Source organism: Lissotriton vulgaris, chromosome 5, assembly GCF_964263255.1.
Source record: "Lissotriton vulgaris chromosome 5, aLisVul1.2, whole genome shotgun sequence".
NCBI classification, from domain to species: Eukaryota; Metazoa; Chordata; class Amphibia; order Caudata; family Salamandridae; genus Lissotriton; species Lissotriton vulgaris.
Genome location: NC_141693.1, coordinates 316229192 through 316256316, shown reverse-complemented (window position 1 = coordinate 316256316; position 27125 = coordinate 316229192). Strand labels below are relative to the sequence as shown.

At 46.9% G+C, this 27125-nt stretch overlaps 1 protein-coding gene across 2 annotated transcripts in view; it reads right to left on the bottom strand.

Annotated features, from left to right (window-relative positions):
• Positions 1–2718: 2718 nt before the first annotated feature.
• TNFRSF14 (TNF receptor superfamily member 14) overlaps positions 2719–27125 on the bottom strand; it is a 466810-nt gene continuing 442403 nt past the window's right edge. For both annotated transcript variants that reach the window (XM_086921550.1, XM_086921551.1), the window contains one exon: positions 2719–6260. The gene's annotated coding sequence lies outside the window, so the exon portion shown is untranslated. The remainder of the gene's footprint in view (positions 6261–27125) is intronic.

The window sequence follows — 27125 nt, the reverse complement described above, 5'->3', positions numbered from 1 at the left end:
GATAGGATTCGCGCACATCCCGGCCATCGTCACATCGCTCAGCATGCCACAGAGGGCTGGAGATGAATGCGGGGGCAGGGAATACAAATGAAGATAAATTGGAGAAACTCTGCTGCTTCACCCAGGTCACTTACGCAGGCAAATACACCAATGAGGCAAAGTAAGCACGGAGGAGCTGGGGTATAAGTGAATCAAAGCCAGCCGGGGGGACGGAGTGTCAAATAGAGAGTAGATGGAGTGCTGGGGGGAAGTGGCGCGCGGCGTGAAGAGTCAGCCGAAGAGAAAATGGCGGGATAGGATTCGCGCACATCCCGGCCATCGTCACATCGCTCAGCATGCCACAGAGGGCTGGAGATGAATGCGGGGGCAGGGAATACAAATGAAGATAAATTGGAGAAACTCTGCTGCTTCACCCAGGTCACTTACGCAGGCAAATACACCAATGAGGCAAAGTAAGCACGGAGGAGCTGGGGTATAAGTGAATCAAAGCCAGCCGGGGGGACGGAGTGTCAAATAGAGAGTAGATGGAGTGCTGGGGGGAAGTGGCGCGCGGCGTGAAGAGTCAGCCGAAGAGAACATGGCGGGATAGGATTCGCGCACATTCCGGCCATCGTCACATCGCTCAGCATGCCACAGAGGGTTGGAGATGAATGCGGGGGCAGGGAATACAAATGAAGATAAATTGGAGAAACTCTGCTGCTTCACCCAGGTCACTTACGCAGGCAAATACACCAATGAGGCAAAGTAAGCACGGAGGAGCTGGGGTATAAGTTAATCAAAGCCAGCCGGGGGGACGGAGTGTCAAATAGAGAGTAGATGGAGTGCTGGGGGGAAGTGGAAAAAAAAAGGGTAAAAAAACTGGCAGCGCGGCCAAGAAAGTAATTGCGGGCTGTAAGGGTGCCAGCGAGTGATGCGCCCAATGCTGGCAAATGGCCGGAGGGAAGCCGGATGGGGGCGGGAGAGCCTGGTGGGGGGGCGGGAATACGTGCGAGGGGAGGAGAAGTGTGGCAGGCAAATGCATGGAGGGAAGCCGGATGGGGGCGGGAGAGCCTGGTGGGGGGGCGGGAATGCGTGCGAGGGGAGAAGTGTGATAGGCAGATGCGCGGAGGGAAGCCGGATGGGGGCGGGAGAGCCTGGTGGGGGCAGGCGGATTAGGGAGATGCTCGTGCGTGTGTGGTCACGTGACCCGCTTTTGTGGTCACGTGACCTCACATGCACTGTAAAGAAACCGCAGTGGAAACCGCAGTGGTTTGACTATTCGATCGAGCCCATGAATTTTTGCCATTCCATTCGCAAGCGAATGGTAATAGGCGAAACCTAAAAATGAAACTGTATGCAATATTTAGTTGATATCTGAGACGATATCTCTACCTTTTGTATTTTTTGAGGATGGGCTGGAAAGTCCTATGACTCATGCACAGGCTTCCAGGTTGAGGTAGTAGGTTACAACAATGTGGATGTAATTTTTGCCGTATGTTAGTCTGTAATTCATGATGGTATGTCAAGTTGCACTAGTGTCTCTGAGGATGCATTTATCCACAATCCTGTTGTCCAGGCCACACTTTAAGGATTTGCCCACAAGACCGTCTGTCTTTCAAGTCCTATCTTATAGATTGTACTACATCCTACCGTAAAGTATTGCATGGTTAGAGATGACCAATATGATTCTTTTCTTAATGTTTACACATTTAATGAGCACAAAAGGGTGTAAATCATTAGTTTTTATGTAGATTGTGTTCCTTATTCTGTCTTTTATGGTATTTGTAGTGTCCAAACAAGCATTGCCAAAGCCAATGTGTCTCACAGATGAGCCATAGTGGTTATTAGCCATGCTGTACAGCCTGCACACGCCTACAAAATGACATAGGCATTTTTTCTTTTTTTAAATGTACTGATCTGAGATGGATTGCTAAATTTTTAAAAAGTAGCGTGAAAATGCTTTTTTTAAAACGATATGGCAGAGCACTTTTTTTGTTTAGATTAAAATGGATCAAGGGTTGGGTGAGTGGGTTCAGGAGAGATTGACGGGAGAAGCTATACAGAGGGTGGGACGGGAGAGAGTAACACAAGTGCAGGTGGGTGTAGAGTAGCACAAAGGCAAGAGAGTGCAACGTGGAGGGGGGAGCATACAAGGTCTCGTCTTGGGACCTTATAATTATTTAGTTATGCATGCAACAACACCAACTATTGCATGGCTAAACACTTACAAGGTCCCAAATGCGAGACCTATTGGCTATGCCAATGCTTGTTCCAAATGGAGGAAAAACAGAAAACAAGTGTTTGCATCTGAACCATAAACTATAATATTTACTGCCAGGTGAAAATAATTCAGTTTACAGTTAAGGATCTGTACAGAAATGTAAAATGTTCCTAGTTGTAGTTGTACACATGCTTTGGAGTTTTTGTGAGAGCTAAATAACATAACAACAAACAATCGTTAGGCTAATAAATTTAATTTTTTAAGCAATTATTTTATGTGAATCAGACCCTGTATGTTTCAAAGAAAAAGAGTGTATCTTCGAAGTGAATAGAGCCAATCTACCTGCAGTTCATTACAGTATCCATATCGAGTTGAAGTTTCAAGTTTGTGTAGCTATTAGCATACAGGATTAATGCAATACAAAAATACCCAAGTGGAGGAATAAATCATAATAAATTAACATACATGCATGTAGATAAAACCCCAAAAATATATAAAGTAAAAAAGAAATCATTAAATTAATATAAAAGTGTTTTAATGCATTATATAAATACACCATACACAAACTTACTACATCATAATCTAAGAATGCTGGAGCTATACATACACAACCTAAAATAAAAGATAATCACCCGAGTTACTAGGTACCATCTTGCTAGTTTTTATAATTGTCAAGCATTTAACTGGTTCCGAGATAAATGTTAAAGCTCTAACAAAGGAACCTTCCAAACCTAATTCCATGGCATCAGTTCAGACACAAATGTTGTATCCTTTCAAGAACACTTTCTCAAAAGCCAGAGGCTTGGACATATTGTAATGATATGACTGATGCTTTTGAGGATGTGTTGGCAAAAGTGAAGCCGCAATTCTGTAAAACAGACTTAACCCCAGCTTCGTAGACCTTTGGCATAGTAAACACAGAGGTCCTACCATATTGAGTGTTTGCATGAGAGGCTCATTACAAATCCTCTGAGTGCAACCCTTCTAATCAGTGATTGAGCTTTGCAGGTTAATCTTTCATCAAATATAATGCCAAGATTGGTGCACCGACATGCTGTTTCTAATTGTACCCCTTCTGCAAACCAGGAGTAACAAACAAGTGATTCACTACAATTCAGAACTTGGCCTTTGCGTTATTAATGACCAAAAATATGATTTTATTTTGTTAGACCTTACAAAAGTGTTCAATTATCTGTCCACCCTGGTACGTGCTGGGATCATTCGCAGAAGCTAAAACTGAACTGCGTCTAAGGTTGACTGTAAGAGGGGGCTCTATAGAGCCGTCCACAGGGAAGTCTTTTACTAGGCAAGCCAAAGCAGGTGGGGTTATAAGCTGCTATTCCCTCTGCAAACCAAAGGTTTATTTCAAATCGGTAACAGTGACGTTCTCTATCAAATCTGAAAACTCACTTCTGTTTATTATTCCCTGTCACATGTGGCTTCTTTCTGTCTCAGCGCTGGAGACAAGCATGCGTTTGCCGGGATACACACTCATAAATGGCTTTTGTGTCTCGGCCGTGAGATCTGGCCGCCTCCCTGCCCTTTCTTGTGATAAAGGCACTGTGCACCGAGCAGATACCCGACAAACACAACGCCTTGTATTCACGCAGAGGCAAAACCAACGTCGAATGTGCCAGGGTAGTTAGTATAAAAGGAAGCGAGAGGCGCTAAACATGGTTCTGAATACTTTCGCTGCTAGAAAAAAAAACTATGTACAGTTATTACACAAGATCAGATCATGGGCTGCTATGGCCATAGCACCTCTGTAGCTCATTAAGTACACTGTGTTTAGCCGTGGACCAGTGCATTCTGGGTGTTGTAGTTTTATTTTGCTCCTGTCAAGATATTGTGGCTAGCGCTCCTGCAATTAATCATTTGTAGGTGAAAAGTTCTAGAGTGACTAGGTCACACTAAGTGCTGTCTGGCACAGTGCCTAAAATGGAAGATTAGAGGTGCAGGCTGTATCAGAGCAGTTGCTTGTGTACCTGTTTGTTTCTGAGATGGGCCGGTGTTACATTTAAATTAAAAGTGCCACGTTTCCCTTGAGAAGTGCAGGTACTCTCCTTCTCAAAATAAGCCGGAAAGCCGAGCGGACTCGAAGGCTCGTGTGTGCCTCTGGAATGTATACACATCGTGTCATGTCCCGAGAGCCAATGCACAGGAGAAGAAAGATGCATGCCAAGTGACAGTTTGCTAAAGTGTTAGGGAACATGACGGGCACGGGAGAAGAGAAATAGAGTGACAAGAAACGGAGAGGATGAATGAAAGGACTGGAGGACGAAGGATTGTTTAAGCAATAAGGGACATAAAATAAGGCAATGATGAAGGAAGAGAAGCGCGCCCGACGGCAAAAGTAAAAGCAGACTGGCGAGTTGTGTGCGATGTGTGCACACCATGACGAGAGAGGAAAGCCAGATGGCGCCTCTGCTCGTCATTGTGCGCGTAACCGCACGCTCTATGCCAGCCAAAAGTGTGTGGTCGGACTTTTAAAAGCCCACGCACTAAATGTCTCGCCAGAGCAACGCATGCGCTGGCTCAGGCGAGACCTAAAAACATATGGAGTGCTCAAACAAAAAGAAGAGGGGAGTTTCCTAAAAGCGAACTAATAACAGATAGTAGAGGGGCTATGCTCCATGGAAGTGCTAAACATAAAATGTTAAGGCTGCAACAAGAAAAGCCATTGAATATAACGCAAGCAAGTAAGAGTGAAAATAAAACAACCTAATGGTAAATAATTTTCATGCTTTAACCCAAGTAAACTAATGGAAAGGCTAAAATATGCCTTTGCAACTAGACATCTGTACTGTTTAATGGGGCTCTACCTAGAAGGAATTTCAGTCAAAAAACTGAATGTGTTTAACTGTAGTGGCTAAAAATATTTTACCAAAGTTAATGTGAAACTATATAATAATTCAGCAGTTCTAAATTTGTGAAATTTAATCAAACTAGCAGATATCAAATAGTGGGCCATTATTATTCTCACCCCTGCCTATCTTTCTAATAGCCACACCCACTGAGAGGGCGAAGAAGAAAAACAAGGCAACAATTGCTATCATCCATTCACCTAGGAATAGTGAACAACATCTCTGGATCCGCAAGACGGTCTCTATTTAGGAAAGTGATTAACCCCTTTGTGCGTCGGATGGCCCCATGGCCGTCCGCTGTCACGGTGGGCGTGTGCAGAGGACGGCCGGGGGCCGTCCAAACCCTACCCACTCATTAATTTGCTCACACCGCGGGGTAATGTGCGCAGCATGCAAGGGGTTAAAATACACCCTCTTCCAAACACTACAACACAGCACAGTAACAGTCCACTACCACGCTCAGACTCCAGCTTCTCCTTCAATTACTGACTAACTGTATCTTGCATTTGACCATGTACTCTCTGCCGCTTTTAGCTAGTTTTGTACTATACAAATAACACATACATGCAAATGATGCGGGAGGTAACGAGTAGCTGATTTCTGTATTTGTCTAAAATGGTTTGGAATATTGTCATGCCAACCCTGTTTGCACTGACATTTTTGGTTTCTACAGCAGGATTTAAATTCAAAATGGAAATATAATCAAGTGAACTGAACGAGATAAGGCACCTCAATCACTGGACTCTACATAGCTGGGCAAACGGGTTTGTAAAATGGTTAATTAAAGTCACCAATATTTAGCCGCACTGTATTTCTCAGGTGCCTCCTCTTGATTTATAGTCTTCCTTTTATTACTCAATGGACCATGGTTTCTTGATATGTATAGGATTAGGACATTGTTCTCCCTCATTTCTGTTGATGTTCAGATGCAACCCACGCTGCTCTTACAATCGATTATCCTCAGTCTCTTCACCCGATTCCAGCCTATTTCCGGAAGGAAGCTTGGCTTCACAGACGGCCTGTTATCTTCTAATCTTGCACAATTGTCTTAATGGAGAGACTGTGATGCCAAGGGGGCTGTTCTATTTCTGCTGGTCAGGTGCTCCAGATCAAAATAAGTGACTGAGTTTTTAGAACAAACCTTCAGAGCAGACAGATACTTAGGATGACTTCTTGCACTGCTATTGAATTTTCACCTGTTGATAGGAAACAAAATGTGAAAATGTTACTTCAAAAACTATGAAACTAAGAAGACCTGTCCTCCAAAGAGGTGTTAAAGCAAGGTGGCCAGCAATGAATATACTAGGTCTACATTTTATGACATTATGTTAAGCTACAAGTGTTTTGTAAATGTGTCAATTGCAATCTGCAAATTGCTTTAGGGCATGAAATCAATGAGTTGCCACTAAGTGACAAAACACGTTTGACCTGATTCACAAAGGTAACTAACACTTTTAAGTAGGGTTACTACTTTTCAGTATTCACAAACTGTAATGTCCACTTTTTTTAGTAAGTCCAGCACTATAAATGGTCAATGACTGGTACTGCAACAACCTCCCACAGAAAATCATGCAGGAAGGGACTTACTACAAAAGCTTAACCCCCAGATTCATCATTGTCCCGTTTTGCGAGTCCTTAATAGCGATTATTAAGGAATCGCTATTAAGGACTTGCAAAACAGGATTCATGTAGAAATCGCATAAAAAATTGCGATTCCAACAGCTTCCTTATAGGAATAGGAATAGGAATGAATGGGGAGTCATTCCTTATTTGCGATTAGCAATTTGCTAATCGCAAATAAGGATGCGATTTCAAGGGTGCCAGGGGTGTCCAAAGGACACCCTGTAGCACCCCTGAAATGAAAATGTAGACTGATGTTGCGCACACACATGTCCAAAGGACACGTGTGTGTGTAACATACAACTTAGAAAAATGCACTAAAGTGCATTTTTCTAAGTTTTCGCTATTTACCTCGAAGTCAGACTTCGCGGTAAATAGCGGCCAAAAATTGAGAATTCGCAAATTAAAAATGGTTAATGAATTGCATTTAAGGAATCTCAAATAGAGATTCCTTAAGTGTAATTCCTCGCAATTTTGCGATTTTGCTATTAGCGATTTTTGCATTTGGGATGATGAATCCCAAATGCAAAAATTGCGCTCGCAAAGGGCCAGATTCTCAGAATCTGGCCCTTTGCGAGCGCAATTTTCAATGATGAATCTGGCTGTAAGTTACTAAAAAAATTAAGGTACTATAAAATAAAGTTTGTGACTATTGAAAACAGTAAACTTACGCAAAAGTGCAGTTTGTGAATAACATTTTGTAGTAAACGTGTGAAAGCACTACTGTTGTACTACAAACTACTTCAAAAGCCCAATGTTGTTAAAGGAGAGTGCAAAACTTTGACTGTAGGATGGATTCACAAAGGTATATTTATACTTTAGTGTAAGTCTACAACTTTTTGCAATTCACAAAGAAATGTTATAAGTAGTATCTTTATGGTTACGCATTTGTGGCGGAGGCACCGCACATAAGATTGGCAGTCGTAAATAATTTTTTTTAAATTGTAAACTTACACAAAGGTGTATGTTTACTTTAGTGAATCAGGCCTTGATGTGCTTGGGTTATTTTTAAATTGTAAAAAAGAGCGTGTAGACTGTATGTTACTACAGATGGAATGTATAAAGGAATCATGTAAACATTAGAGTTAAAAGGCCGAAACTGGTGGGACGGGGGTGAGGGAAAAAAACTGGCCAGAGGAAAAAAGATAAAGGAAACGGAATACTTTAATATTAAAGGAGTAACAGTTCCAAAGAATCGGGATTGCAGTTGAGAATGGAGGTTTCCCGAGAAGGTGGGCTGTATGCTTCTATCTACGATGGAACACAATGAACCATAAATATTCAATCCTGGGCACATAGCTTATGCAATCTTGGTACAGTAAACAGCATGATTTAAGTGATTTCAGGCCTTTGGTGTTCCCACCCTTTTACTTCCCTCTTGGGCTGGTCTAGCGGGCTTAGAAGAAAAGCAGGGTGTCAAGTGCTAGTCCTCTGAGTGACTCTTGAAGAGTCTTCTCGCTTAGCAGATAAGGCCGCCTACCTTCAGAGGCAGTACTAAACGCCAGGTTTGGACAGAACCCCCAGCACTGCAGAAGATAATCCGTCCAGGAGAAGAAACTGAGAGCCAGAAAAAACTTCTAGCAGTCAGGCCAAGCAGCAGACGAAGGACAGCGAAGAGCAGGAACACCACCAAGCCACAGGCCCCTAGGGTACCATCAACTGCTTCCATGGCTACTGGCACTTTTTTCTTAGTGACTGGAATTTTTCTTGAAGGAGCACAAAACTGGACGGTTTAGGAGGTAAAGGCAGGGGTCTTGATTACTACTCACCTCTATTCCCTGCATTAGGGGCGAGCTTCCTAGTTTCCTGACTTTTCCTAACTGCAGCCAGACTGTAGAGGGCAGGAACTTGAGAAGTAACTTTTCTTGTCTCAATATATATACAAACCCAGTTTGAGTCTTCCTGACCCTTCCTTTTTTTTTTTTTTTTGAAAACCTTTATTGGTCAATAACACATAGTACACTGCTTTAATGCCTACAACCCACGTCAGTAGGCCGGCAGCTATGACATGCCCTATGAAGATGTATATGCGTTTTCGGTGGGGGTATACCACTAACACAGCATGCCGCCTACAACCCAACCGGGCCGGCCGCGATGTATCTAGACGTGGGCCATAGAGAAAGCTTTCATCTGAACATCATGATCACAATGCAGTGTATAAGCAACAAAGTCTTGAGGTTACTTTTTTTTTTTTTTTTTAAATCAACTTTATAACATATTATTCACTTTTCCTTCCCCTAATGAGGCCACCATACGAAGTATGTGGCGTGGTGGATCTTGTAGTGTGGAGTGCAAGTATGTTGTACTGTAACAGTTTGTAGTGCCGGGCACTCGCAGTATTACAATCACGCACTCCGTAAACGTCACTCATTGTCAGGGAAGGTATAACTTTTTGGTACCATTCAAAGAATCCGATGTTGTGCCATGACATGAATGTGATGTAGTGAGTGTTTCCTGGTGTGAGACAAGCTGTAATAAGACAAGACAGAGGGGGGGGGGGGGCAGCGGCCTCGCAATCCGCTCCTCCTGTGCAGCTGGTGACTTGTGTTCGAGGGTGTCTCGGGCAATGTGTCATGTGCCTATTCATGTGGGTTCTGGGGCACTCATTTCCTAGCAGGGGGAAGAAATTTAGGGGGTGTGTGTGGAGTCATATTGCCGCGTTGTGCGAGGGTGTGGGCCCTGGGGGAGGGGTGGTGGCGTGGCTATTGCCACTCACCCCTCCACTGTTCTCCTCTTCGGATTCGTCGTTATCTTGTGCCTGAAGCAGATATGTAGTGAGGGGACCCCACAGGTCTTTGGGGCATGACTTATGAGGTAAAAGGACAGCGTAGTTGTGGAGTTGCTCCTGCCACGTAGACATAGTACTAAGCCAGTCCTTAAATTTGGGCGCCCTTCCCCTGCCCCATCTACACGCCACTTGTCGCTTAGCCAATAAGAGGCTTAGTGCAAAGAATTTTCGGTGTGTTTTTAATGCCGGGTTAGTGTGTCCGAGTAAGGCTATTTTTGGGCAAGGGTCCATGGGTATGCCGATCATTTCCGATATAGCCTCAAACACTTCTATCCAGTATGAGGCAACTGCTCGGCATTTCCATGCTAGGTGTATGAAGTCAGCTCCAGGCCTGCCGCATCTAAGACAACGATCATTGTCTCTGAGACCCAGTCGGTGCAATTTAGCAGGCGTGAAGTAGAGCCGGTGCAAGAATTTATAGTGTACCAATCTAAGGCGAGCATTGCCTGTCACTGCGTGTGTATGAGAGCAGCTCATCTCCCATTGCTCGTCCGTCATAGGATCGTCCAGGTCAGCGTCCCAATCTTGTCTAGCTCTGAGGGGGGGCGGAGATGGAGCTATTTGGACGTGTTTGTACAACATAGAGACCACATTCTTTGGGGTGTCTGCCTGGAGTAGGGAATGCAGAGGTGCCATGATTTCCGGCTCATCCGGAAAGTTGGGTGTGATGGATTTAATGTTTGGCCGGAGTCGAACATAAAGGAAAGTATCCATCATCGTGGGGGAGCTGTCTCCAAAGAGCTGCGTTACCGTGCGGAAAGTACCTTGGAGGTAGAGATCTCCCCAAGTGTACATAGCGAGGTTTGCGAGGAACTTGCGTCCAATTTCTTCACGTGCAACGCTCACTCTGGGATCGTGTGCCAGCACCATCAAAGGTGAGTAAAAGAATTGCACTTCCATATGCTCTGCGATACGTTTCCAAGCCCTGACAGTGCAGTCTACCGTAGTGGGGTCCCTATCCTTCACACTGACTGTTGTGTAAAGATATCCCGAAGGGTGCTCCGGTCTCATGTACCCATCTTCAACCGCCAGGTGGGCCATGAATGGAGGGGGATGGAACCAGTATGCAGCGAAATGCCCTTGGGCACAGTCATAGTATTTTCGGAAGTCTGGGACTTCAAACCCTCCTTGGTGGTAGGGAAGCATTAGCGTCTTCAGACTGAGTCTGGCCTGTTTGCCTCCCCAGATAAGGCGCGACATCTGAGAGTCGAGGGCGCGAAAGAAACATGAGCCGGGGTTATAGGGAATGTTAGTGAAAAGATACAACAGTTTGGGGAGGACCACCATTTTTACAAGGGAAATGCGACCTGCCATGGACAGTGGGAGTTGTATCCATTTGGTTACGTTGTCTGTCAGTTTGTCTAGTGCTGTTCCATAATTGGCTCTGATAAGGGTCTCCCGGTTTCTTGTGATTCTGATTCCTAAATATGTTATTTCCTCCGATTCCCACACTAGGGGGTAATCTAGAGGAAATTCCTCGGTCTTGTCAGTCAGGGGGAGCATGGCCGATTTTGCCCAGTTTATCTGTATCCCCGCTATTGCCCCAAATTTGGTTATCTCCCGTAGCAAGGGATTGAGATTTTCTTGTGGTTTGTCCACATAGAGGGTCATGTCATCTGCATATAACGCGATTAGAAGTTGCCGTTCCGGGTAAATGAGGGAGCGATGTTTGTGGTGCTGTCGGAGTTTAGCGGCTAGGGGTTCGATGGCGATCGCGAAAAGTATCGGGGACAATGGGCAGCCCTGCCGGGTGCCTCTCTGAATCTCAAATGGAGCAGAGCGGGCACCGTTTAGCAACACCGTAGCCTGGGGTTTACAATATAGCAGCCGAATCCAGTCTAAGAAGGTAAAGGGGACACCCATCCTTTCGAGCAGTGCAAGAAGGTAATCCCACTCCAGGGAGTCGAACGCTTTTGTGGCGTCCAGGAATACAGCAGCTGCTTTACAGGTAGGAGTAATATCCTGCAACACCGCTTGGAGGGTACGCAAGTTATGGGATGTAGCGCGGTTCGGGACAAACCCTGCCTGGTCTGGAAGAACGAGCCGCTCCATAAGGAGGTTGAGACGCGCAGCGAGAACTTTTGCTAAAATCTTACTGTCTGTATTTAGCAATGAGAGAGGCCTGTATGAATCGCAATGCTCTGGTGGTTTACCAGGTTTCAGCAATGACGTTATTAGTGCTTCCCGCATTGTAGGCGGGAGTGAGCCTTCCTCTAACGCATCGTAAAAGACTTGCTTCAGTACGGGTGCTGGCACGTGTATAAAGGTTTTATAAAAGTCAATCGGTAGGCCATCCGATCCGGGCGCCTTCCCGGACTTCATGGACATGATTGCATCCTTGATCTCATCCAGTTCAAGCTCATGATGAAGGAATTTTTGCTGGGACGGTCCTAACCAGGCAATTGCGGTGTCTTCCAGGTATTCCTGCAAGTTGATTTTGTCAGTTCTATGTGTGGTGTAAAGCGATGTGTAGTGTTCAGTTAGCACTCGGAGCTGCTCTTTGAGATCTTGTTGTGGTATGTCGTGTTTGTCTAGTAGAGTAGAGACGTAATTTCGGTACCTAGGGGCTCTAACTGCAGAAGCAAGCGCTTTCCCTGGTCGGTCTCCCTCTCCATATGATCGAGCAGTGAAGGACTTCCCCAGGAATTTGCATTCTTTATCTGCCAAGTCAGAGTAGTCATTCAGTTTTTCCCGAAGCTGAGCCTGAGCTGCACGGCCTCTGTCTCCCTGAGCTATCTCTCGCTCTAGCTGTCTGAGCTCGATTTCTAACTTGCGTAAGTCTTCTCGCAGTGCTTTTAGAACTCCCCCTCCTTTGGCTATACAACTCCCTCTTATCGTCACTTTGAAGGCCTCCCACACGGTAGTAAGACTAGAAACTGAATTAACATTTCGTTCGAAAAACTCTGTGATGTCTTGTTCTAATTCATCAGCGAAGGCAGTATCCGTAAGATGTGCGGGGTTCAGTCGCCAATTCAGGTACGGAGCCACGATGAGGGGAATCTGCAGGGAAATTAGGACCGGTGAGTGGTCAGAGAACGTACGCGCCAGGTGGTGTGCCTTGGTCAACCATGGGGACAGACCTGCTGACAAGAATATATAGTCTAGGCGGGCCCATGTGGAGTGGAAAGTTGAGTGGTGAGTGCCTTGCTTGGTGGTGGGATGTTGGTGTCGCCACGCATCAACCAGGTGGTGTTCATTCACTATATCCAGTAGTGACCGTTGAGTATTTGTGTAGTGAGAGGCTTGCGGACATGACCTGTCCGTCCCAGGTATTAGAGCAGTGTTGAAATCCCCCCCTAGTACCACGTGAGCTATCCCCAGGGTCTGTATTTTCCCCCACAATGTGAAAAGGGCAGTCGGGTCATCAGTGTTAGGGCCATAATAACATGCAAACAATATTGTATGTGTGTGTAATTTCCCCCAGATCATACAATAACGTCCCTCGGAGTCTATCTCAGTTCCAGCCGGAGTAAAATTCGTCCCCCGTCTTACAAGAATTGCCACCCCTCTAGCGTAGTTAGAGTAAGATGAGAACACCTTGCACGTTGCCCATTTTGAAGCGAATGAGGGGGATCCATTTGGAGTTATGTGTGTCTCTTGCAGCATAGCAATGGATATCCCCCGTCTGTCTAGATATCCCAAAATCTGTCTCTTCTTCCTCGGGTTATTTAACCCACGTATATTCCAGGAGGCAATCTGGAACTGCGAGGCAGATTGCGGTCTAGCTACGTCCCCCATATGTCCATCAGAAAACATGTAAAACAAAGGTCTACAACATCCATGTTTTTATAGCATTTGGCATCAAATCTGTAACGTGATCCCCAACTTCCTTCTTGGCATGCCCAATAACAGGAATGAATGACAATTAGTGCTTTCATGCATGCAACGTGTTGGAACACTTTCCCTCCCACTCCGGCAACCCCAACCCGCCGGGAATTTAGAACCCACCCATCCCCAGCCATCCCACCCTCTCCCCAACTTAGAAACAGAAATAATGATACAAATTCCCCTACTCTTCCTGCAGAAGGGGGGTATTGGGGCTCGCCCATCGGGGGTCAGTTCTAGGGGCACCCAACCTGCCATCCACCTCCCTACTTGCACCCACTAGGAGCCAGGTATGTACCCGGTCTCTCTGCGTGGGACGGAGGTGGGCGATCGAGCACAAAGAGTTATATAATCCGGTTCATGCAAAAGTTTTAAAGTGTACCTCACCAGAGTTTTGGAGTCTTGCTCGTTAACACTCATCTTAGGCGTAGCAGACGTTATGGCCGCATGCTATTCTTGCTGGTTCATGGGCGAGGGGGATCTGGAACGATGTCTTTCAGCACTTACTCTGGTGTTGTCTTTTTTTCTGTGTTGTTTGAGGAAATCCTCCACCTGTTGTGGGTTTTGGAAGAAATGTTGCTTGCCTTGGAAGGAAACTTTCAATTTTGCCGGATATAGCATGGCGTAGGTCATCTCATGATCTTGAAGTTTCTTCTTCACTCCTGAGAATTTCCTCCTGGCCTCCTGTACCGCCGGGGTGAAGTCAGGGAAGAAGGAGAGCGTAGTATTGCAGTATCCCACCGTGCCGATCTCTCTTGCTCGTCTCAGCACTGCGTCCCGGTCCCTGTAATTTAGAAATCTCGCGATGATGGGGCGCGGCTGGGCCCCTGGTGGTGGGCGCGCGGCTAAGGATCTGTGGGCACGTTCTACTATTAAGTGCGAGGAGAATGATTCTTTACCAAAGAGTTCGATGACCAAATTTTCGATAAACACCTCCATTTTCCCCGTGTTGGTGGACTCCGCAAGGCCCAAAACGCGAATGTTGTTGCGCCGAGACCTCGCTTCTAAATCTTCGTTCTTTTCCGCAATGATTTTTAGGAGCCTGTCCATTTGGGTCACTTGTCTGCTATTGGAGGTGGCACCATCCTCCAATTCAGAGATCCGATCCTCCGCGTCCTTGATTCTGGTGTCCTGTTGTTCCAGCTTTGTGACTACGCTGTCCATGCGAGTGTTTATTGTGTCAATTTTGGAATCGATGTTAGATAAGCTCTGTTGCATGCTTATCAGCAAGGTTTTCCAGTCCGCGTCCGGGGGTCCTCGGGCGGTAGGGCTGCCCTCCGGCTCCAGTGCACCCTTGGGGTTTTTCTTAGTTTCAAACGGTATTTTAGTTTGTTTGGCATCGTTTCGGCCCATGTCGCGTCTTTGCGTTCGCGAGGCCGGCGTGGCAGCAGCAGCCAGCGCGCAGCGAGGTGGCTCCCTGTCCAATTGTCCGGGAGGATCTGGGGCCGAACGGGTCCGCAGAGTACTCCTTCCGTAAGATGAGGTGAAGGCGACACCCGTGAGTGGCGCTCGGGGCGCAGTTCCGGTCTGTGGTGTCTTCCTTGGCGCAGGTTATCTTCACGTGCAGCGATACATAGAGGGGGACAGCGGGCTTATCAATTCGTCCCCTATAGCCTCAATCTGGGCTGGAGATGGCTACGGGACAGAAGTTCTTTGTGTAGCGTCTCTGTGCACTATATCCAGACATCAGCAGGTGTGCGCAAGGGGAAGCAGTGTCACAGCTGGTGGGGGCCAGCTTAGATGAGGGAGGTGTCACTCCACAGTCTGATGGAGCTCTTCACAGATGCTCGAATTGCAGCTAGTATGTCTCTCTTTTAAGCCACCATGCGACTTTGGGTGGCGCAGGTATAGACTGATAACGGTCCCAGGGCTCCTCCCTTCACCCCACGTTCAGGCAGCAGCTTACTGACCTGATAGGGCTCGGAATGTCCTCTTGAGGAGGAAGCACGCCAGGGTATGAGGTTGGGGGGAGAGGCTTCTTCCCGTCGTGCTAGGCAGGTAACCCCCACAAGGCAAGCAGGGGATCCGTGAGCCGCAGTCAGTTTAATCAGGGGCCGGTGGAGTTATTGGACCAGAGCATCGCCCGGGAGGGTAGTGCGAGGGGCAGGTTAGGCACCCTTATTTGTCTGGGAAGCAGTCCGCTATGTTTATTAATCCCCCCGTGTCCCAATCTCCTATCTGAGCCGCAGTTATGCCCGTGGGTCCGGGTGCTCTTCGGCCAATCCCACTGTCGATTGCAGGCGTCTAAGCCTTGGGGTAAATTTACATGCAGCTGCCGGCCGTAAGTAGGCGGCGAGGAGGTCGCAGCCTGAGAGCGGTTAGGCCCCGTCGGCGGCTGAGGCAATGCGGCGTGCTCTTTAGCGCTTTGGCACTCACTGTGTTTCTGGCCTCGCTGGCTCCGTGTTTTTCCCCCAAGCCTCAGGGACAATTGCGGGTCGCGTCTGGCAGTTTGTAGGCCGCGGGGAGGCCGCAGCCGGTGGGCGGGCGGGTCCGTTCGTCTTCCGCTGCTGTGCGGAGTGCCGTGTAGCGCTTGGCATTAACTGTGTCCCAGTCTCCGCATGCACCGACCCAGCCGTCCCTTCAGCGTGTAGTGGAGCGCCGGCCGCAATACCTTACAGCAGTCGGGTCCGTGAAGCAAGCCGGCAGTTCCCGCCCACGGTCCTGAAATTCGCGCTCTCTGTTTCTCCCCCTCCTCAAGCAGGGCCCAGCGTCCTCACCTTAAGGTCCTCACTCAGCAAAGTCGCCCGCGCAGGTATCTAGGCAATGTCGATATCCTCCCTCATTAGTTGGCAGCGCAGTTCCGAGGAGGCCTCCGAGCCTCGGAGTTTCCCAGTAGGTTGATCCCTCCGATGGGCAGGACTCGGACCATTACCTCAGTCCGCTTCCCTGAAGTTTGGTGGATATCTCCGCCTACGGCTGGTCGATTTTGACGTTTCCAGCACCGTTGTGATCCGTGGAATGTCACAGACACGATGGCAAGGTGTCTGGGCAGTTTTTCCCGGTCAGGATGGTCAGAAGGATATTTCAGAGGCTCGATCTGGCAAGAGCCTCACTACTGTGCGGCCATCTTGGTTTAGCGCCACCTAGCGCCCCCCTTCCTGACCCTTCTTCTGTTGTTAATGGACCTTTGGGGAAATCCACTTGCAGGGCCTTGTCTTCAGGCTAGAAAGATCTGGACGAGGGCTTGAACAAATATTTGATAGTAGGTTTGGAAGGAGTCTGTTTGAGTCGTTCAAGGCTTCTTTCCTGAAGTCAACTTTCTATATGGGTGGTCAACTATTTTGCAACCTGTCAAGTGCTGGGCTTCTGAATAATGCTTGCAGATTCTTCTTATTTCAGATAAATGACTGCCTATCACAAGAGGCAGTACTAGAACCAGGTTTGTACAGAACACCTACCACTGCTGCAGAAAATAATCCAATCAGAAGGAAAAACAAGCATTTGCAATGCAGTGGGTCTCGCATTCGCAAGAGTTTGAGCTATTGGCACTGTAATTGGGTCCACACGGCCCTTGCCGCGGCGTCCTGTCCTGCCAACTCGGTTGAAAGGGGCTGGGGGGTGAGTGTGAGGTGGTCCTTGGAGCCTCATGTCCTCCCTCGTTCAAGCTTACTGAAGGAAAACTGTGACTTCAACAAGAAGTTCTTACCTTCTCTTTCCTCCCATTCATTCGTTCTGCTGTGAAATGGATTTAAAAAAAAGAAACACTTTGGTTAAAATGTCATCTTTCTCTGCCATTTGTGTTCCAAACTGCAGACTCAGGATCGAAGGGGTAAATAAATGAAAAAGAACGGTTCTAAATATGGGAAAATAACTAAATAATGCAAAACATAGTGGCCGTAAATTGACCAGATTGGTTTCAGTCACAAGCATACACATTAACGCCACTTTACAAAGTGGGCCAGTTAAAGCGCTACTTTTGTTTTCTACTCTTTCCTGGAACAGCAATTTTTAAAATTTAAAGCGCTTATGGCGCACTGAATGTAAGGAAAGCATGTCGTGCCTGCAATAGGGCAAAACCGGTTGAAGAAAATAATGCTTACAGACAAATTCAAACATACCGTGTCGCAACAGAAGTAAAGGGCCATGGGAGGTTTCAAATGAAGACAAGGGGGTACTAAGGAGGGACTAACAAGGCGATTAAGGAATCAGAAGCCAGCATTTACAAAGGACAATTATAGAAGCCAATGATAAAAATGGGCAGAGAGTGGACGGGGCTTCATATCCCTAACTCAATACAGCATGGCTCGCAGAGCAGTGCAAGCGCTTCCAGGCTAGACCTAAAAACTGAGAGTTTGCGTGCTCTGCGCCATTTTCGATCTTGCTGCGTGATCGCGCGAGACTTTTCGACTGCGAGTACGTCTTGGCGTGATCACGCGATACTTTTCGACCGCGAGTACGTCATGGCGTGATCGTGCGAGACTTTTCGACCGCGAGTATGTCATGGCGTGATCGCACAAGACTTTTCGACCGCGAGTACGTCAGGGAGTCCCGCCAACTTGCATTGCGAGACTTCGAGAACGCGAATACGTCATAAGGGCCCGCGATCACGTATCGCAAGAGTAAACAATAGCAAATACATCGTTGCGACTCGTAGCTGACATCCGGCGGGAGATTTGAACAGCTCCCGTTGAAAAAAATGTCGCGAACTCGCAGAAATAAAAAAATCAGCAATCTCATGATAATTCGCAAATTTTGCAAACTGCGAGTACGCTTTCGCGTGAATTTGCATACCGCGAATTTGCAAAATTCGCCCATACTTAAAGACAACGCTTCACTGGCAAACTTTGTAACATGGCGCTAATGTGTTGGGGGTGAATAAAACCAATCTGGCCACTTTGTGATGGCTTTGTCATGTTTTATTTAGTTATTAATTTACTTTTTGCATTTTTTACCTTTTTTTTTGTCTTTGTCCGGAGGCTGCACATAGGAACAGAAAAATGTCAGAAAAAGACATTTCCAGCAAACTTGTTTCTCTCTTTTTTGGAGCCATTTCACAGGGGAACAAATGAAGGAAAGTAGAGGAAACAGAGTGTAAGAGACGTTTATTGAATTCACGGTTTTCAGCAAGTGAGGAGCAGCGAGAGAGAGACAGAAAGAGAGGGAAAAGGTAAGAGGAAGAAAGAGGGGGACAGCTGGCAGAGCAGGAGAAGTGGAATGGTTAGTGGTCTTCCGAGTGGCTTAGTTACACCAGCAAGTTTATTAAGGTAAGATTAGTGGTCAAAGTGTCCACTAACCATTCCACAGACTTGGTAATGTTTAATACAGTCTCATATTTTCAGAATCAAAACATTTTCAATTCTGAATATTCACAATGAAATCATTATTTTTCTGATACTACTAACACGGATTAGCAAACCCATTAGATCTGCCTTGTTTTAGCTATATGTTCATTGTTGCATGATATGTTTGGATGCCCGTAGCAGAGAATGGCACTCCAATGCTGACTGGTCAAATGGTACACCATACGAAACAAAAGATTTAGGTTAATGTTTTAGCCCATGCCCTTAACTGCATAGATCGCGCCTCTAGTTTGCAAAGCAGGTAATGGATGGCAGTGGATGGCGAGAGCGCGAATCAAAGTTGTGCCTGTTGAGTAATAGGAAACGCAGAACTAGTGTAACAGGATACAACCAGGAAGCCCCACGATTAGCACAAAGTAAAAAAAACATACATTCTCCAATGTAGGTGCCAGGACACAGCCAATACAGTGATATCGCTCCGAGCGGGTCAGGCAAAGTCCTTGCAAACTTTTAATGTTCATGTGTAAGGTGGTCTAGAATACAGAGCCTGTGATATTAGGGTGGTTAAGCACACATGAGGTTGTTTCACCCGACGGGCGTCACAAGAGTAATCAGTCTGCCAAACCCTAAGCAAAGGTGTTTTTCTTTTTTGGATCCATTTCATAGGGGAACAAATGAAGGAAAGTAGAAGAAACAGAGGGTAAAATAAATTATTGAAGTCATGGTTTTCAGGGATGTATGACATTACAACGCATGCTTTTACATCGCATGCTTTTACATCGCAACTTTTACAACGCATGCCTTTTCAACGCATAGTGTTGAGGGGTGCCGGATAGTGAATAGTTTAATTTACTATTCCAACTCCAGTCCCCGTGGATAGTAGGGAAGGTGTTGGATAGTAAATTACATCTATTCCCTATCCTAGAGCACCCCTCAGCGCAATGCGTTGTAATGGTTTGCGTTGTAAAAGGTGCGATGTAAAAGCAGTGCGTGGTAAAAGTTGAGTTGTAAAGGATGTTTCCCTCAAAGTATTGATCGAGAACCTCACGCGGGGGCAGAGTGTAAAGTTGTGTGTAAAATGAAGTAAATCGCGATTTGATTTCCTCAGGGGACGCGGTTCGAGCAGGGCCTCCATCCTGAAGGGCGGTTATATAGGACGCAGCACAGGGTGGGCGGAGGAGGTTGGCGAGGGTCTTAAGAGGGTAATCGCCCTCACCGAAGCGGCACGCCCGCGCCTCTTTACCGAGAAACGCGAGTTCTCTGTTGGCCTCGTCGGCGAAGTTGGTGAGCTTCCCCCGAATCTGAGCTAGTGTGTCAGGTTTGGGGTCCCGGGAGTGAGAGGAGTCCAGATCCTTAATCTCCATTTCCAATTTATCAAGAGTGCCGGAGATAGAGAGTAGGACACCAGACTGTTTGGAAATACATTCCCCACGAATAACGGCCTTAAAACCCTCCCAGAGCATGGAGGGAGAATCAACAGGGCCTTCTTTAAGCTCAAAATAATTAGTGATTGCGGTTTGTAACTCGTCACAGAAGACCGAGTCGCATAGCGCATTGGGGGGGGGACCAGGAGAACGTGCGACAAGGGGACTGAAGGAGGCGCAGACAGAGGCGGACAGGAGCGTGATCCGAGAGGGTGCGCACCATGTGGTCGACAGAGGTGAGCCAAGCGAGGACATCCAGGGTGGTGATCCAGAAGTCCAGGCGGGACCCACAGCTGCGGGAGCCAGTTACGCAAGTGCTCTCGCGTGCCTCTGGCGAGTGTGGTGCCACTGTCATACAGGGAGTTATCATCGAGAATGGAGCTTAGGAGTGTAGCTGTGTGCGGGTGGAAACGGGAGGACCGGAACGATCCACTGTGGTGGACACTTTTACATTAAAGTCTCCTCCCCAGAGGAGCGCCGCAGGGCCCAGAGACAAAATGTGGTGCCAGACTTGCGCAAAGAAGTCCGGGTCGTCATTATTGGGACCGTACATCGAGTGTCAGTGACTGGGCATGAAGGAAACCATGAAGAATCACGAAGCGTCCCCCAGGGTCGGCGACTACCTGGGAAATCTGCCCCGGAAGCCCTCTGCGCAGCAGGATGGACACCTGAGAGAGTAGTTACAGTAGAAGGAGGAGTGTATTTTTCCCCCATGCCTGGAGAGAAGTCTGGAGGAGGTACCAGGTGGTCTCCTGTATAAAACAAATGTCTACCTTATGCCGGGTGAGGTGGGCATGGACCAGGCATGCCTTGTGGTGGTCGTTAAGGTCCCGGATGTGCTAGGTCCAGAAAGTGGTGTCTGTCATGGTGCCATGTCAAGGAAAGTAGTGTTGAGAGAAGTGGGAAGTGAGGGAGAAACCTCATGCAGACGCAAGGAGTGGTAACACAGTCAAAATCACAACCAAAGCCTCATAGGAAGGCGACAGCCCCAAGAGCACAATACCCTCAGTAGGGAAATGAGCAACAGATGTACATTGAGGACACAGTACAGTGAACCGGAGGGGTGCAGCAGAAAGACCTGCACAAATGGAATGACGTGTCATGGAGGGACCAGGAGGAGAAGCATGTACCAAAGCAAACAATACGGCCTCAGAAGGAGGCAACAAACCCCAGGAGCCCCCTCCCCACCAACCACACCAACCCTCCAATCAGGCTTAGAGGCCACCCAAACACACCCCAGGGAAGTGGAAGGCATGGCGTTGCTCAGCATACACCCCTGCCGAAGAGGCAGGGTGGCCAAGCCATATGTCGAAGCAGACAACAGAGGAAAGGACACCAAAGGATCATGGACACCAAGCCCGAAGCATATCTATGATGAAAAGTGCTCTGCGTAAGAAAAATAAAATGCAAACTGGGCCAAATCAAAACAGGAAATTGAGCAACATGAAGAAGACCCAGCAGAAAAGTCAACGGTTCACCACAGTTCAGTCATTGTTGCTTAAGTTGCAATCGGCAGTGGCTTGGGAGTTAGCAGGAGAGGATCGATGTAACCTGTCTAGTTTCTTAGCAAAGGCCAAAGCATCCTTGGGATCCGGGAAAATAAGCGTCTTGGAGCCTTGCCTGACCTGTAGTTTAGCAGGATATCAAATGAATGAGGTGGGCAATGCACTGCGATGCTGAGGTAGAAGTGTGTTTTAGAAAATATTTGCGATAGATCGTTGTTTTAAAGGTGCTCCAACTGGTGGCGTAACCGTCCGTTTACGCCAAAATGTAAACCTTAAGTATGTGTGAACACGGTCAGTGCGCACATCCCAGTGTTTGGGCACTCCCTCTGGTTCAAGAATAAATAGACTCCGTTGAAACAGTGGTCCTTTTTTAGAGAAAGGCCCCCAAGAAACCGACGACCCAGGCGAAGTAAGAGAAAAGGAACCAGAAGTTCCAAATACAAGAGGCTCCAAGAAGGACAAAAAGAAGACGAATCGCTAGTCATTAACATCTCTGATATTGAACTATCGCAACATGAGACCGAGCTTTTACAAAAAGGCACTTCATTCATTCCAACCTCATTTACCAATCAACTTGAATTGGAGACCAGCACATTTAAGCTAACCAGGAAACTAAGGTTACGACATTTTTTTGAAAACGTGATTCCACCATCAACTGATCAAAAACCAGATCAACTATGCGGACTACGCCCAACGAGCTCATACATACCACCGGTGAGCCATAAAAGTATAGACACTTTTGAGACACTGGTCAAGCAGGACCTGGGAAAAATAAACTTCAAGAAAAAAACTAAAACCACGAATTTAACACAAAAAGACAACGACACATTGAGAAAGATCGCCAACAATAAATTGATTAAATGCATAAAGGCTGATAAAGGCGGGGCCCTCGTCGTCATGAATTCTAGTATGTACAACGCAAAAATGAATGAGCATATCGGCCAATCCGACACTTACATTCCACTAGAATTTAATCCTACCAACCTATACAAAGCCGCATTAGTCTCGATCATCGACAAAGCTTATGACAAAGGAACTATTGATGAGCGAACCAAAAAATTTCTATTGGTTGATTTCCCAAGAAGTCCCACTATGACCCTACTACCAAAGATACATAAAAACCTAATGGACCCGCCAATGCGGCCAATCGTGTCCACCAAGGGATCTCTGCACGAACCCATAGGCAAATTTTTAGATCGGTATCTTCAACCATTCGTTAAGGAACTCAAAAGTTATGTGAAAGACACAACTGAGTTTATACTCAAATTATCTGAAATTGTGATCAATCAAAACGACAATCTAACATTTTGTACAGCTGATGTGAACAGTTTGTACACCTCCATTCCACATGGAGGTGGCATTGAAGCTATCGAGAAAACTTTAGCACACAGCAACATCCCAGAAGCAATGAAAGTTTTCCTCATGGAGCTGATGATCTACACCCTCTATCACAGCTACTTTTGCCACAACAACCACTGGTTTCAACAATCCTCTGGCATGTCCATGGGCAATTGCGCCGCGCCAGCGTATGCTAACATCTATATGTCTGATTTTGAACAACAATACATTTACGACAATCCAACTAATTAACTTAAATAACTTATTAATGTACGTCAGATACATCGACGACTTATTTTTCTTGTGGAAAGGCACTAGAACTATGTTGGAAGATGAATTAAGCAACCTTAACACCAAAGACCACAGAATACAATTGACTTGGAATCTTGATGATTCTCGAATCAACTTCTTGGACGTGTCAATCACCAGATCCGATACCGGCCTAACTACAGATCTTTATAGGAAACCAACTGACCGTAATAACACGTTGCACTTCGCAAGTTTCCACCAACATTCACTGAAACGTCACCTTCCTTATAGCCAAATGTTGCGACTAAAACGCATAGTATCCAACCCGGATACATATGCTCAAAGGATCGATGAAATGAACCTTAGATTCATTGCTAGAGGATACCCGCCAGAAACCACTGATGAAGCTATAAACAAAGTATCCATGATCGACCGAGAAACAGCCTTAAAGAAAACAACCAAGAAAGAGGCAAACCGGATGGTAGTCGTCTCTAAATATTCCACACTGAGTGGAAGATACAAGAAAATCATCCTAGAACACTGGAGAATCTTGGCATCTGAACCCGATTTTAAAGAAATGTTCAAAAATCCTCCGATTTTTTCGTACACCAGAGCAAACAATCTAAAGGAGATCCTTTCAAAAGAAACACCAAGTCCAACCATCTACAGAGGCACAAAACCTTGCCACAATTGCAACAACTGCAATAATATTATCACTGGCAGTAAAATCAATCACCCCATGAGAGGTACAGAAATCAAAGTGAAAGTCAATGCAACGTGCGACTCATCCAACCTTATATATTTACTCAAATGTCCTTGTGGAAAGATCTATATAGGAAAAACAGAACGTAAAATAAAGGTCAGATTGAACGAGCACAAATCTAATATCAGGACCAAGCAAACAAAATCCAGCGTGGCCGCACACTTCATGGAAAACCACCACACTGTGGCACAGTTGAAATTTATGGTCCTTGAAACTGTTGACAAGAAGGAAGGAAGGGACAGCAATAAGTTCCTTCTCCAAAGAGAAACTTCATGGATCTACCGTTTGCAATCTTGCAAACCTTTTGGTCTGAACGACCGGATTGAACTAAGTTGCTTCTTATGAATACCCGGCTGGGTATACAAGGACACATTCATCTTATGCGAGTTTTTTGAGATGTCATGTACTTATTGTTTACCTTTAATATTCACCTGTTTTTGTTATGTTCCTCCACCTCACTAATGACAATGCATTTACATCTTTTGACACCCCCGTTTTCTTATCTCCCTATCACATCTGTGCTGATCACTCTCCCGTTTAGATTCCACCTTTTTACCCATTTCAATATGGCCCCCACTTTTGACGCACTTTAGTCCTTTCTTGACTTCCATTACCGCCAACCCGGTGCTTTGTTATTACCGAGTCAGTTTCATTAGCGAGCCCTAACATCAACCCGGCGACCACACGCAGCAGCTAACCCGTCTGGAGACCTCGACAGTCCCCCCACAGAATCCCGTTCGGTAAGCCATGTCCAGCCTCTGCCAGTCAGCCCCCGCTATGTTTTTAGACTCACGCATTGAGTGTTTGCCTAATCGCTAATCCTTCCGTTTTTTGATTTTTATAGTACCGCGTTACAGCTCCAAGTACACGTGAGCATTCCTTAGACTCTATTTTTTCCACTGCTGTTACTCGTCACCCGCCCACAGATCCCTTTCACTCTGCCAGGGTGAGCCTATAACTTTCCAACACCATTGAGTTACCCCGGCGTTTTAATCAATATTTACCAGTCTCCACCATACTTCCTTTCACAGCTTCTAGTTTGTTTAAATTCACCATTGGGATATGCTTGAATTTGTATATTATGCTTTGATAATGCAATTGCGATACAAATGCAGTTCGTTCTTATTTTCAGAGCTCCTTGAGAAAGGGTTATGTACCCGAAATGCATTGGAGCAACGATGATTTTGTGCAAAGTTACATAAATTGGACGAAATTAATCCATCAATGAAAGACTTATGAAAAGATTATATCAAACCAAATAAATTTCGGAAATTCAACGGAGTCTATTTATTCTTGAACCAGAGGGAGTGCCCAAACACTGGGATGTGCGCACTGACCGTGTTCACACATACTTAAGGTTTAGCAGGATATGCCATGGAGGACGAGACTTCATTCTTTCGGAGGATCCGTTTCGCAGGGAGGAACTCACAGCGAGCAGCCTGCACCGCTATGGTGCAGTCGGGATAGAACGACAAGGAGTTGCCTTGATGACGGATCTTGCCCTTCTCACTGGCCGCTCGAAGTATGGTGCCATGGTCCCTGAAATTAAGGATTTTGGCAATGATTGGGCGAGCCGGGGCGAGGAACGAGGGAGCGGTGGGCCCGCTCAACGATGAAGACCAAAGAAAGGACATCACCAAAAAGTTCGCGGATGAGCTGTTCTACAAAGTCCTCCATCCGCGAGGAATTGGTGGATTCGGGCACGCCAGTGATGCGAAGGTTGCTCCTACGGGAACACGCCTCCAAATCCTTGTTTTTGTTCCGTATAAGCTCCAGTATCTCATCCATCTGAAGAAGCTTTTGGCGATCCTGAGTGGCGGCATCTTCAGCGTCAGAGACCCTCGTTTCAACATGTAGCTGCCGAGCGTCATGAGAGTCCACACGGACCTTGACCGTGTCCAGACGGGACAACAGCTGTTCAAGTTGGCCGCAATGTCTGCAGATTTAACTTCCAGCATGATTGACTTGAGATCATCCTCCTGTGTTAAGGCTCAAGGATAGGGCTTAGCAGGTCACCCCCATCAGTCATCGCACCATCCTGTTGTGTTTGCCAGCGCTGATTGAAGGCGATCTTTGGTTGTTTGGGGTTGGTCTTCCCCATGGCGGGGTGAAGGCAGTTGAGAGAAGTAGCCAGGCAACAGGAGAGGGGGCCGCAACTGGGGGGCAAGATGGCAGCGCCTTAGGGTGTGGAAGAAGCATCCCAGGCGAGAAATGGGTGGGTCAGACAGTTAGGGCGAGGTGGCAGTGGTGCAGACCCTCAGTAAGCAGGCAGCAGCCAGGCCAGATGCAGGGTGCGGCGCGGGAGTCGCAGACATCGCCCCTCACGATGACAGGATGAGACAGGTGCCCAGCAGGTCGGCAGGTCCCAACAGAGGAATGGCGCAGAGGGCGGCGCGGTAGGGCCACCGGACGGGCGAGGAGGTGCAGGGAGTCCGTAGAGATGGGTGCTGCCCGGTGCGGAGTAGTCTCAGCAGTGTCAGCCCAGTCGCAGGTGCCACAGAGGATGGCGCAGCTGCAGGGGCGGTAGCAGCGGGGAGGCACTGGGGCGTGCAGCCCCCGGCACGGGGCCAATGTAGCGAGGCAAGCGGGTGGGGGGCACTATCAGGATACCCCAGAGGCTGTGTTGGAAGATCAGCCCCGCGGTGCGACTTGCTTGCCACCAATCCTGCAGCGGAAGCCCCCATAGCAGTGGCGCCCACCTGGGTCGGCGGGAGATGAGCAGCAGACGGGCCCCCAGTGAGCCACCATGAGAGGAGGAGCGTGAAGTGAAGATGGCCGCTGAGGCCGGTTCAGGCAGCCGTGAGTAACTGGCTCGCTATGTATTGAGTAATTGTGGTTTTAAAACTTGCTCACTTCTTTACCAGTGTTTTTAAAAATTTACTTGCACAATTTTCTTCTTACCCGCATTTTAAAAATCAATTTGTCACTCGAGAACCTTTTGTTCTCTTCATTCGGTTCACATGCTGATCTGTTGCCGATCTATTCGCTTCCATTGAATGCTAGTGAAGTGTTCGTATTAGGCTACTCCTAAAATGGCGGCGATTTAACCCTGCAATCTGTTCCATCCTAGATTCACGGGGGGCTCGCTAGTCAGGGCGACATTCTTGCCGCCTTCTAGCTGATACTGCCACCTTAAAAAGCGACCTGATGCAAGCGCGCAGCCGTGAGTAACTGGCTCGCTATGTTTTGAGTATTTGTGGGTTTAAAACTTGCTCACTTCTTTACCAGTGTTTTTAAAAACTTACTTGCACAATTTTCTTCTTACCCGCATTTTAAAAATCAATTTAGCAGTCGAGAACCTTTTGTTCT